This window comes from Leuresthes tenuis, unplaced genomic scaffold (assembly GCF_036924035.1).
Source record: "Leuresthes tenuis unplaced genomic scaffold, fLeuTen1.0.hap1 SCAF_10, whole genome shotgun sequence".
Lineage (NCBI taxonomy): Eukaryota > Metazoa > Chordata > Actinopteri > Atheriniformes > Atherinopsidae > Leuresthes > Leuresthes tenuis.
In genome coordinates, this window is record NW_027325364.1 from 33770905 (window position 1) to 33783524 (window position 12620).

Consider the following 12620-nt stretch of genomic DNA (forward strand, 5'->3'; position numbering starts at 1 on the left):
TTGGGTCCATACACCACCCGTTACAGTACAATCTGGCCAGACATGGACCCAGCAGGACCAACCTCACCACAGGATCGGTTTGAGAGGATTGAGCACGCGCTCATGCAACAGCAGCAGAGAATGGAGGAGGCTGATGCATACGCCAGACGAGCTACAGAGGCCAACACCAATGCCTTTGCAGCCCTCTCTGCCCAGTTGCAACAGCTGATGTCCACTCGCCCTCCTGCAGTTCCAGTCCCCACACTGGAGACTCCTGCTCCAGCTCTGCCACAGCCCAGAATGATCTCCGAGCCCAGAGTGGGAACCCCTGAGCGATATGATGGAAACCCTGAACTCTGCGGTTCATTCCTGACCTCCTGCTCCTTACTCTTCGGCCTGCAGCCATACACGTTCGCCACCGAGGAGGCCAGGGTGGCATACGTAATTAGCAACCTGACCGGCAGAGCCCTCCTGTGGGGAACAGCAGAGTGGGAGAGGCGGACTTCCGCTTGTGCATCATTCCAGGCCTTCTCTGAGGAACTACGCAAGGTGTTCGGGTTGGGCACTTCCGGATCTGATGCCGCCCGTGATCTGCTCTCCCTGCGCCAAGGGAACCAGTCAGTGGCTGACTTCTCCATCGACTTCCAGACCAGGGCCCGTCGAAGCGACTGGAACACTGCGGCTCTGCGCGATGCTTTTCTGCATGGTTTAGCAGACTACATCAAAGATGAACTGGTTTCCTATCCTCTACCTTCCACACTGGACAGTCTCATTGAACTTACTGTTCGGCTGGACCTCCGCATACAGGCCCGGAGAAGGGAGAGGAGACAGAACACTCCTGGTCATCTCGACCCAGCCCGCTGGCCAGGTTACTCATCTGCTTCCGGTTCCTCTTTACCCGCTATGGATATTGGCGTAGAGTCTGAGCCCCATGCAGGTGGGCCGCAACAAGCTTACACCCGAAGAGCGAGAGCGCTGCCGTAAGGGGAATCTGTGTATGTACTGTGGACAAGCTGGACATTTTATCTCCCGCTGCCCGTTAAAAGACAGGGCTCACCAGTGAGTGAGGAAGTCCTGGTGAGTCACACGGCAGCAAAGTCTTCCTCCTCAAGCTTGCGCCCGCTCTTCCAAGTCAAGCTCCTCCTTCCTGGTGGTGCACACACCCTGCCCACTTTTATAGACTCTGGTGCAGATGCCAACATTATGGCTGAGAGCTTAGCTATACAACTTGGACTTAAGAAGATTCCACTTGACACCCCAATTCCTGCCAAAGCCCTTGATGGCCATCTTCTGGAGACTGTCACTCACCAGACTTCTCCTGTCCACATGCTACTTTCCGGTAACCACCATGAGACCATCCAGTTTCTCCTCCTGCCATCTTCCAACATTCCACTGATCTTAGGCTACCCTTGGCTACGTCGACACAGCCCCCACATCGACTGGGCCACAGGGGGCATCCTCGGTTGGAAGAACTGCCACCAGGTCTGCCTTAAAGAGGCCTCTGTACCCCAGCAGACAACGCACTCCAGTTCCTGCCCTGACTTGTCCTGAGTTCCTGCCGAGTACCATGACTTCCGGGAGGTGTTCAGTAAAACTAAGGCGACTTCATTGCCCCCTCATCGGCCTTATGACTGTTCCATTGACCTGATGCCTGGCACTTCACCTCCCAAGGGGCGTCTGTACTCCCTGTCTCGTCCTGAACGGGAGTTCATGGAGTCTTACATCAATGACTCCCTGGCTGCCGGTATTATCCGACCCTCGTCGTCTCCTGCTGGGGCAGGATTTTTCTTTGTCGAGAAGAAGGACAAGACCCTGCGCCCCTGCATTGATTACAGGGGACTTAATGCCATCACTATAAAGAACCGGTACCCTCTTCCCCTCATCTCCTCAGCCTTTGAGTTACTTCAAGGAGCCATCCGTAATGCCTACCACCTTGTCCGCATCCGAGAGGGGGATGAATGGAAGACTGCTTTTAACACGCCCACCGGACATTATGAATATTTGGTGATGCCATTTGGCCTCACCAATGCCACGGCAGTTTTCCAGGCCTTGGTCAACGACCTCCTCAGAGACATGATCGATAAATATGATTTTGTCTATTTGGACGACATCCTCATTTTTTCTAAGTCCCGCGAAGAACATATCCACCATGTCCAGACGGTCCTCCAACGCTTGCTGGAGAACTCCCTTTTCGTGAAGGCCGAAAAGTGTGAGTTTCACTCACAGACTGTGTCATTCCTGGGTTACATTGTGACTCAAGGTCACCTGGAGATGGATCCTGCCAAAGTGGACGCAGTTAGGTGCTGGCCAGTCCCTGAAACCCATAAGAAGCTGCAGCAGTTCCTGGGCTTTGCCAATTTTTACAGGCGCTTCATCCGGAACTATAGCTCCATCGCTGCCCCTCTCACAGCCTTGACATCCTCCAAGACTTCCTTCCGATGGTCCCATTCTGCAGATACAGCCTTTCAGATCCTGAGGGACCGCTTCAGTTCTGCACCCATCCTCCAAGTTCCTGATGCCGAACGGCAGTTCATCGTAGAGGTGGATGCATCTGACATGGGTGTAGGGGCTGTGCTGTCCCAGCGAGCAGCCAGTGACCAGAAGATCCACCCATGTGCCTTTTTCTCTCGGCGTCTTTCCCCAGCCGAGAGAAATTATGACATTGGTAACCGTGAACTCCTTGCTGTTAAACTGGCCCTGGAGGAGTGGCGGCACTGGCTGGAGGGAACCAAGCAACCCTTCCTGGTGTGGACGGACCACAAGAACCTGGAGTACATTCGAACCACAAAGAGACTCAATTCTCGACAGGCACGATGGGCCCTCTTCTTCACTAGGTTAAATTTCACCCTCTCCTACAGACCCGGCTCCCGCAACGTCAAACCTGACGCTCTGTCACGTCAGTTCCAGAGGGAGGATGATGGCACCAGTGCTCCTGACACCATCCTTCCGTCCCCGTGTGTTGTGGCATCCCTGACTTGGGAAATTGAGGAGAAAGTAAGAGCTGCCACAGAGGGTCAGCCTGGTCCTAGTGCCTGCCCTACTGGATGTTTATTCATGCCTGCAGCTCTGAGGTCGGATGTACTCCAGTGGGCCCATGGTTCTAAGTTGACCTGCCATCCTGGGATCCAGAGAACCCCGGAGGTCCTTCTACAACGTTTCTGGTGGGCCACGTTACAGGAGGATACCCGGGAGTATGTCAAAGCCTGCCAGATCTGCAATCGGAATAAAACATCGCCCCTGGTCCCACATTTCAGTGGACTTCGTGACAGGCCTGCCACCATCGAATGAGAAGACGGCTATTCTTACCATTGTGGACCGCTTCTCTAAGATGGCACACTTTGTGTCCTTGCCTAAGCTCCTGTCAGCTAAAGAGACAGCCCAGCTGCTCCTCAACCACGTCTTCCGCCTTCATGGGATTCCTGTTGATGTGGTCTCGGACAGAGGGCCCCAGTTTTCATTAGTGTTCTGGCGGGAGTTCTATAGCCTCTTGGGAGCCACGGCCACTTTGTCATCCGGGTACCACACGCAATCTAATGGCCAGACTGAGAGGAAGAACCAAGAAATGGAGAAGGCCCTCCGGTGTATGGTGTCACAGAACCCATCCTCTTGGTCCCAGCATCTGTTGTGGGTGGAATATGCCCACAACACCCTTACCAGCTCCGCCACCGGTTTGTCTCCTTTCCAGTGTGCCTACGGTTACCAGCCTCCTCTCTTCCCAGCCCTGGAAGGGGAGGCCTCTTGCCCTTCAGTTCAAGCCTTCATCCGTCGCTGTCGTCTGATCTGGAGCCATGCTAGGGCCTCCCTCCTGAAGGCGGCAGACCGGTACTCCTCAGCAGCCAACCGTCATCGCTCTCAAACTCCACAATACCAGGTGGGCCAGAAGGTTTGGCTCTCCACCCGTGACCTCTGCGTGTGGAATCCAACAAGCTGGCTCCCAAGTTTGTTGGGCCCTCCACTATCGAGAAGGTCATCAATCCTGTGGCAGTCCGGCTCAAACTCCCTCGGTCTATGCGGGTGCACCCGACATTCCATTTGTCCAAGGTCAAGCCGGTCAACGAGAGCCCGCTGGTGCCTGCTGCTTCTCAGCGTTCTCCTGCCAGCTTTACCGGTACCGACCTCGCCTGTCCCTGATTCCCTGCTTCGTCAGCCTCCTGGTAATTCGACCCAGCCTTCTGTCCCTGACCAAGAACTTTGCCTCTCCTCTCCTGATTCCTGTTTGCCGGTTTCTAAACCGTTTGTCTGTCTGCCAGAGTTTCAGTAAAGCCTTGAACTTTTTACCACTGTCTTCTGACTCCTTTGTACTGCAATTGGGTCCATACACCACCCGTTACACGAACACCCATAAATGTACGATATCTGTAGCTGTCAGTATGTCGGTCAGCAGCTCCTCTGTAGCACTGCATCTCACACTCACCTCTCTTGCCATTTGTATGTGGGTAACCTCTTCTGTTCCATTCACATTACACAATAACAGTGCACGTGTATAATGTAGTCACAGCACAAACCGGATATGGGTTGTAACTGTTTTATGTCTATCGGTAATAAAACATCAGGTGAAGGATGCTGTCTGTGTGCAAGCAAACAGATTTTCCAGCCATAACAACATTCATCGAAGTGGAAGAGGCCAAATCATTCTGCTGGTTCTAAGATTGCACCTAAGCTATTCGACTCTCTCAGCCTGTTATTTTATTACCTGAAATAATTGTAACTTTGTTAAAGTTGGTGACAAAAAAGATGTTTTGCACTGAAAACGGCCAACCTACGATTTGTCTGTGTAGAGTTAGTTTTAACCATCTAAATCATATTGTGGTGACTTGGAAGAGTTTTTTCATTGATATAAATTGTCTGACCTTTAACACTGGATAAACTGGGCAGATAGAAAATACAGCATAAAATGTTAAAAATGGAATTATTGATTTTGATTTTGAACGAGTGCAGATGGTGGTTTCTTAAATCAATCCAACAGGTATGTGTCTTGTCTTGTTTTGGGTTTTGTGGGTGTTTTTGTCTTGGGTTTTGTTTTCAGGTTTTAGGTTTACAATGTACTCAATAGTTTCTTGCCATGTTTTTTTTCCTTGTCACGTCATTAGGTTCATTCAAGTCACCTGTCTTTGTTTTCACAGCTGCACTTCATCCCCAATCACCTCCCCAGAGTACTTTAGTTTCCAAGTTTCCTCAGTTCAGTGCAAATCCTCACCTCTTCTTACCTCACTTCATGCCACGAGTTCCATGTTTTTCACGTTTGTCAGGTCAGGTTTTGCCTCTCGGTTCTCCATAGTCATAGCTTTTGTTATTTTTTTCACAGTTTAGTTTATTGTTATCCGGCTCAGCAGCGCCTTTTGTTTCTTGTGAAAATAAATCAAGTTTTACATTCAATAATCTGCATCTGGGTCCTCTTACCACCACGTCCCGCACAACCCCCACCACCACCATCGTGACAGTATGACAGTGTAAAAATACAGCAGTTTGTCTCAAATAACCCTCAAGTGGGAGCCAAGTGATACACAAGTGTGTTGTGCAACAGCTTTCTGACTTCAACATAAGCATTAATTTACTCATTCATAAACCATCCAAATACATTTTATTCACAAAAGGAATCCGCAAAAGTCCCCCAGATCATTCCCAATACTAGTTGATACAGTTTTAGTATACGTAGTTTGAAAAAAAAAAAGCAACCTGAAATTACAAGGTAAAGGCAAGGGGAAGTCTGTCATCTGAGTACAGGTCTACAGGTGCCTCCATGGTGGTTCAGATCAGAGCAATGTTGTCAATCTGTGTTTTTTCCTGTGTCTTTATAGGTCAGTCAGCTTTGAGCGGAGAGATTCAAGCATATAGCAAGCATATCTAAGGCATTTTTAAGTCATTTGCAATGTGTCATGGTTTGAAAGAACTGTTTTACCAAGATTGTAATTAAAAGGGAGAACAGCCTTGAGTTTTTCCTTTCTTACTCGAGACAAAACCTTGTTGAGCAAAACGTAAAACAGGATAATATTGTCAATATCAACATTGTATCAGTTATGTATAATCTAAATCTAAACCTTTCTAAATTGGCCAGGTCTGTACAGTTTTATGTTGTTTTTTTTGTCATTTAAATTTTACATCAGTAATCTTAGCCATTGTCTTCATTTAATTGATTGTTAATCTTTATATTTAGATCTGTTAGATCTGTAGTTTTTCACTTGGTTTTAATCACACTTTTACTTCCTTGTATTAAAGGGGAACTCTGGTATTTTTAAACCTAGACCTTATTTCTGGTAAGAAATATGTTTAATTACTCACCGAGAACAGTTTGGAGAAAGTCGGTGTCCTTCGGAAGATATTGAGATAACTCGGCATATATCCATATAACGGAGTGAACAGGGCAGGGACGATGCAGCCTCGAATTAAGACATTATTTGAAGTGGATGAAGTGGTCCCCGCCGTTAGCTCTCCTATAGCCGCAAGTAGCCACATAACAGCAGCTATGAGCTAACAGAGCTATAACACACGTTCATTCATTCATTCTTCTTAAAGTATTGGTGAAATAAAGACAGATAATGCCTTATTTAGAGGCTGCATCCTCTAAGCCCCGTTCACTCCGTTATATGGATCTCCAGTTATCTAAATAGCTTCCGAAGGACGACGACTTTCACCAAACTGTTCTCAGTGAGCAGATGAACGTATTTCATGCCAGAAACAAGGTCTAGGTTTAAAAATACCTGAGCTCCCCTTTAACTTGTTGTGTTTGTAGTGTGTACACGTGTGTGTGTTTGGATACACGCACACTATGCCGGGCAAGCTCTTGGTCTTCAGATTTTCCCGTCTTCCATTTGTTTTTTGGTTTTTAGAGATGAGATCTAATTTAATTCTGAATGTTTTTATGTTAATTGAGTTATAAAATGTGGTTTATTCTAGTTGTATTTTTGTTAATACTAAATAATGTACATCAGAGTGAAAATCAGCCTCTGTCTATATTTGAAATCCAAACTGACTGAAACTAAGAATTTTCATGGCAGATATAATTACCTGGGAAATCCCCTGATAGTCCAATCAGTGATCCCATTGTAGATAATTCTTTTTCATGAGATGCTCTATTGCACATGATTCCACAGTGCAATGCTGAATATACAGCTTCTGTGACTGCAATGTGTTAGCTAGGTCGCCTCACAGGAAGATGGCTCCTGGTTTTAATTTCAGCTGGGTTCTTTCTGTGTGGGTTCTGTCCAGCTACTGCAGCTTCCTCCCATTGCACAAAAACATGCATGTTTGGTTCATTTTCTAAATTTAGAAAAGTGTAGAGATTCTAAAATTCTGATGTAGGAGTGACAGTAGGGGGCCATGGTTGTTCGTCTCTGTGGGTTTACTATGATAGACTGGTAACCTCTCTTCTCACTTAATATCTGCGGGGATAGGCTCCAGCACCCCATGTTTCTGAAACGGATACAATGGATAGAGAAAATGAATGGATGCTAACTTTCCTTTTCCACTGAAATCAGTTGACCTGCTTCAGGTGTTAGTGAGCTTACGTCATTTCCTAATTAGCCACTGGCAGAACCATTCATCCTGCAATAAATGGAAATATTTCACTACAAAAGTCACAGATACTATTTTTATGGAAGAAAGTAATTCTGTCTCGAAAGAGAAAGTTTAAAAGGAAAAAAGTTTAAAACACATAAACATGATGAAGTCAGTCTGGATATACTGTACTGATCAATACAACTATTATTGATAAGCTATGAGCTATGTGCAAGATATATGTTCTGCTCATGATCTGAGTCTTCTGTGAGGGCCGGTCCCATTGTTGTTTCACAGGATGACGCTGGCCTGTTTCATGCTTTTTTCTGATCCTCTGCTGTGTAAAAACTGCAGTAGCAGTACAGGAAAATCAGGCAGATCCTTTAACAGAGAGCACAGCCATGATGATGCAAAAGCCAACACTGCTCCATCTGTGAGATGTCTATGTTGCAGTGCTGAACCCTTCATTTCATATCGATTTGATCTGTGAAAGCCATCAACCAGATCTACTGGACTTGGTAAGACATAAGGTGGTAATTATCACAGCCATTATTCCAAAATAATTATGCTGGTCACTGAGGAGCAGAACATGGTGAATTATACCCCCCCCCCCCCCCCCCCCCCACACACACACACAAAAAAAAATTGAAAAACCGACTGCAAGGCTCCCTGCAGGAGGTGTGACCTCTACATCAAGACAAAGCATCTTCCTGCCATCTCTCCTCAGTCTGTTCCTGCCGTGATCACCACACTCTCTCTGAAACACACATACAAAATTAGCCTTATCCTCTCCCTCAGTCAGCCACCCACTCCTGCACAGAAGGATCTGTGCGTGGTCACATCGGTGTATGTGCCATTTTCTGGTGTGACATTATACCGTGTGTGTTCGGGATGTACACAATGCACTCGTGTGTGCACTGGCAATACGAGCATCCATGCATAAAAGTGTGAAGAGGAGCTAATGCATTAGCCTTGCTGTAGGATTCCTCGGTGCCCCTTATGGAGACAGGTTGGAAAGCCCTTAGTTTAGCAACAATGTGCTCCAGCCACGCAGGCGCTTGCAGAGAGAGACACAGCACTCACATTCATCTTCCTCAGCTGCAATTGCCTGCCAGCAACTGGAGACAGAAGTGCAAGTCAGGAGGGTTAATGAGTATTTCTACTTCTTTCCACATGATGTCACTTTTTTTGGACAGTGTGGTCCTTTATTATTTCTTTAGCTGTCAATCACAATCAGTATGTCAGACAGCACTGATCACGGTTGTGGAATTGATGTGATCTCCCAATGATTCTGACATTTCCAGTGGAGACAGTATACTTAAAGACCAAAAGCAGAAAGTACCAAGTTTCAAGTCTGATTTTCCTTGCTGTCATTTGGCGACACGTGCCAAACTATCCTTCCTACCTCCTTCAAAACTATTAAGAAAAAAGCTGTCCAGCTAGAACCAAACCAAAGATAAATGAATGAGGACATTATGGCATCTTAGGTGAGGACCTCTCTTTCTGTACTGATTCCACCTCATAAAGAAAATAATGAAGACAGAACCCTGCAAGGAGTCATAAGGTCACCAGACAGCGTCTATATATAATAACTGTCACCTTTACAAAGTGATCTGCTACACATATATAAAATAAGTAGATATTACTACGAGCTGGATAAACAGCTATTTGATATGGCCTTTTTGAATGGAGGCCTGTGTCTAAATCCTCAACCAGTCTTCTATCCCGCCATCCTGGAGGACGTAGATCAATCCTCAGCGCTAAATGATTATTCAGTGAACAGGGTGAGAATGTGCTTTCACCAACCTTTTTCTGTGCAACAGATTCATCAAAGCTTGAAGCTGTGCTGCAACCCACACACCAGCCCTTTGGGTTTCAGTTTACCTGATCAACATTACAAGTCATTGCACATGGAGAGAGTCACTCCAGGAAGACTGATTTCAAAGCTGGATGTATGTAAAGTGGTGATACCATTAGCTAAGCGTTCACTCTGTATATCAGTGCAAAGTCATTTTCTTTAGTTATTTTTGCAGCATTTCTGTTTATGAAATATTTCACATCTGGAAATGTCAGCAAAGCTGAAAGTGAGTGTGCATGATGTGCAAATGAGGTCAGGATTCCGATGTTTCTACAGCTTTGTAGCTACATTTGGTTTTACTGTCGTCCAACTTCAGCTCACTTGACTTCTAGTTCTTCCTCATTTGCTTGTTGAGACTGATTCATGTGCTTTGTCATCTCCTCACATCTCTGAGCCATTCCTGCATCACTCACTGCCTGTCCTACTGTCCATTGAAGGCAAACAAATGAATATTTTCTGGCTACATACGTATGTTGACACATATCACCACATGTAAGCTTCACATTGCAGAGGTGGTCTACTTAAAATGATTTTCATAGACCACATTTCTGCACTGAAACATCAACAACCATTTTGTCTCAAAAGCTTTTGCTCTGACCATTTGAATGTCAGAACATTCCAGAAATAGCCCTGAAACCACCAGCTTCTTATCTTAAAGGTTAAAGATTTCTCACTCAGCACAGGAACTGGTTGCACACAGTAAGCTATGGACATGGAATTGTGCTCATTATTTTATAGATTTTGGGATTGATGCAGGGACTCTTTTTTTAGAAATATTTTCTGTAAACCAACTAAGATACAACATGTGGTTACCTGAGTTTTTGTGTTTAGAGAGCACTTAATTTCAAATACCCAGCGATGATGTGCTTTCAAAAGCAACAATACGATTCCTAAATCCGACCACAATGACATACACAAGAACATGTGCAGAACATGCAGTGCATGTGCAGAACAAGCAATGCATGTGCAGAACAAGCTGTGCATGTGCAGAACACACGTTTCAGCCATACACACATGCATCTTGTTTTGAGATACTTTTCAGAAGGTATGTTTGAACTCATCTGAAATAAGTTCAGCACATTGTCCTATTAACAAACTTCTATTGATTTATTGATACTGATGTGGTACTGAAAGACCACAACTGCCACAACACCTTTTTTGTAGAACCATACTCTATAATGTTGCCTGGTCTTAACCAGATGTTGCAAAAGCACACAAAAAATTACTTAAGTCAAAGTGAAAGAGTAGAGGCTCTGAAATTATTCACGCTTTGAATCGGTTTCATGTGAGACAGAATGCATTTTTGTATGTTTTTGCAAGAGATCTTACTATCCGATCCATGGTGGTTGAAATGATAAAAGTTTTTAAACATTTATATACTGTATATATACAGTATATAAAAACTTAAACTTTCACATTTAATGTTTTCACATTCACAACCCCTGAGTAATGAGCTTCTTTGGAAAATGTAAAGTGCAGAAAATACAGTATTTGTACTTTCAGACCGCTGGTCTTGAATTTACAATGTGAAGGCAAGAATTAGCATAATAAAACTAAACTGTAGTGAAATTAAGTTGAATTTCTTGTTTAGTTATCTAAGTTGTTTGTAAGACAAAAAAGGGCGAGTAATACAGGCACACTGTGAGCATAAAATACCGGCATATACTGCTTAAACTTTTAAATATCTGAATTTTTGCTTTTATTGAACAGTTCTATAGTTAGAGCAAAGTTAAAGTAAAGTATAGTAAAGTTATAGTAAAGACATAGATGGTAAATATGGAATTAAAATGAAGAGTAAAAATATACAAAAATGCTATTTGCATTATTTCCCAACTTCACCAGCCTCTCATTCAAAAGCTGTCTTTCACAGATAATCTGTGTTGTCACATTTTAGTTAACCTCTATGATCAGTAGGCTCCTCCTCTATGAACCGGACATGAGCAAAGCCTGAGTGCTGACAATGTGACTCATACCTCCATCTGATGCTGGTAGAGACCTTTTACCTTCTGCAGCAAAGGGATGATTCAGAGAGACAGAGTTTAATCTATCAATTTATTGGTTACTGGCAGTGCTGAGACCCAATGGGCCTAGCTGTGTATGGCTTGACCAAATGATAATCATCTATCCAAATCAAGCATCCTCTACCTCACACAACTCCAGATTTCAGCTCATGGCAGCATCTTCAGTCTCCTTTAGTCTTCTATCCTAAACTCCCTCTCATTTCTGTATCCATTGTCCTTTACTCATTCATCACTCATAACCATCACTCTTCTAGTCCCCTTTTTCCTGCACAGCATGCCTTAACTGCCTGGTTTCCTGACCTATTTCCACACTGAATCCATTATGTCTCCCCAGCCACTCTTTATCTCCAACCACCAATTTAATCCAGCCAAATATTCTGAAATTATATGCCTCTTCTCTTAGAGCTCATCATAAAGATTCCTAGTAACTCTTTAACTCTGAACCTGGGAATATCATCAAGAAAACACCTCATCTGTGTGGGTTGAAGCACACAGAGACAGAAAAGACACAGTAACAGTGTTTCTTTTTTAAAATAATTTTTCACACCTTACAGCACAAACAGCCCACACCCCGCTGTTGAGCACCATAAGCGGGATTACATAAGTGTGATAACTGGTGAAGAGGAGGCCAGGGCAGCAAGGGGATATTAGCTGCTTTGGAGACTGGAGGAGGATAAGGCAGGAGATACCCACCCCACCATCTTCTCTGCTTGGTTGGCTTCCCACGATTGGGTCAGTATCAGCCCACTATCAGCCTGGGGTGGGAAAGATGGTGTGGCAGTGATGGTGGTTCAGATGAGAATGAGGACAAAGAGGAGTAACAAGAGAATAGCACTGCACTCTGATAAGGAGAAGCAAGTATAAAAAGCAGAGAAAAGGGGGGTAGATATATGGTGGAAAGGTTAAGGGGGTGAGGGTGAGGGGAGCCAAGAATGCTCTATTGCTCTGGTAATAGTTCTGACCAAGCAAGGATAGAGATGTCAGGCCTCATCCTTCCCACTGAGGGACAAGGAGGGGAGCTAGGACCAAACAGCAGACAATTAGACTTTTATGCCACAAACTCTTGGTTCATTGCATTTCTGCCTTTCTCGCCTTCTCTTTTCTTTTTTTTGTCTCCATTTACATCACGCACACCCTCCATGCTCTGCGCTGTAAGTCCCTGTCGCTATCCAATATCAGTATTTGATTCTCCTCTGTTCCCAAAAGCTTCCCTGGGGCCGATCGAGTGTCACTTCCTGGACCGCATAGGGACTGAATACACTGCCAAC

General features: G+C 45.0%; 1 protein-coding gene across 6 annotated transcripts in view; it reads right to left on the reverse strand.

The window, feature by feature from the left end:
- The window catches only part of adgrb1a (adhesion G protein-coupled receptor B1a), a 178074-nt gene that overhangs the window by 120617 nt on the left and 44837 nt on the right, over positions 1–12620 (reverse strand). The gene's annotated exons all lie outside the window — the stretch shown is intronic.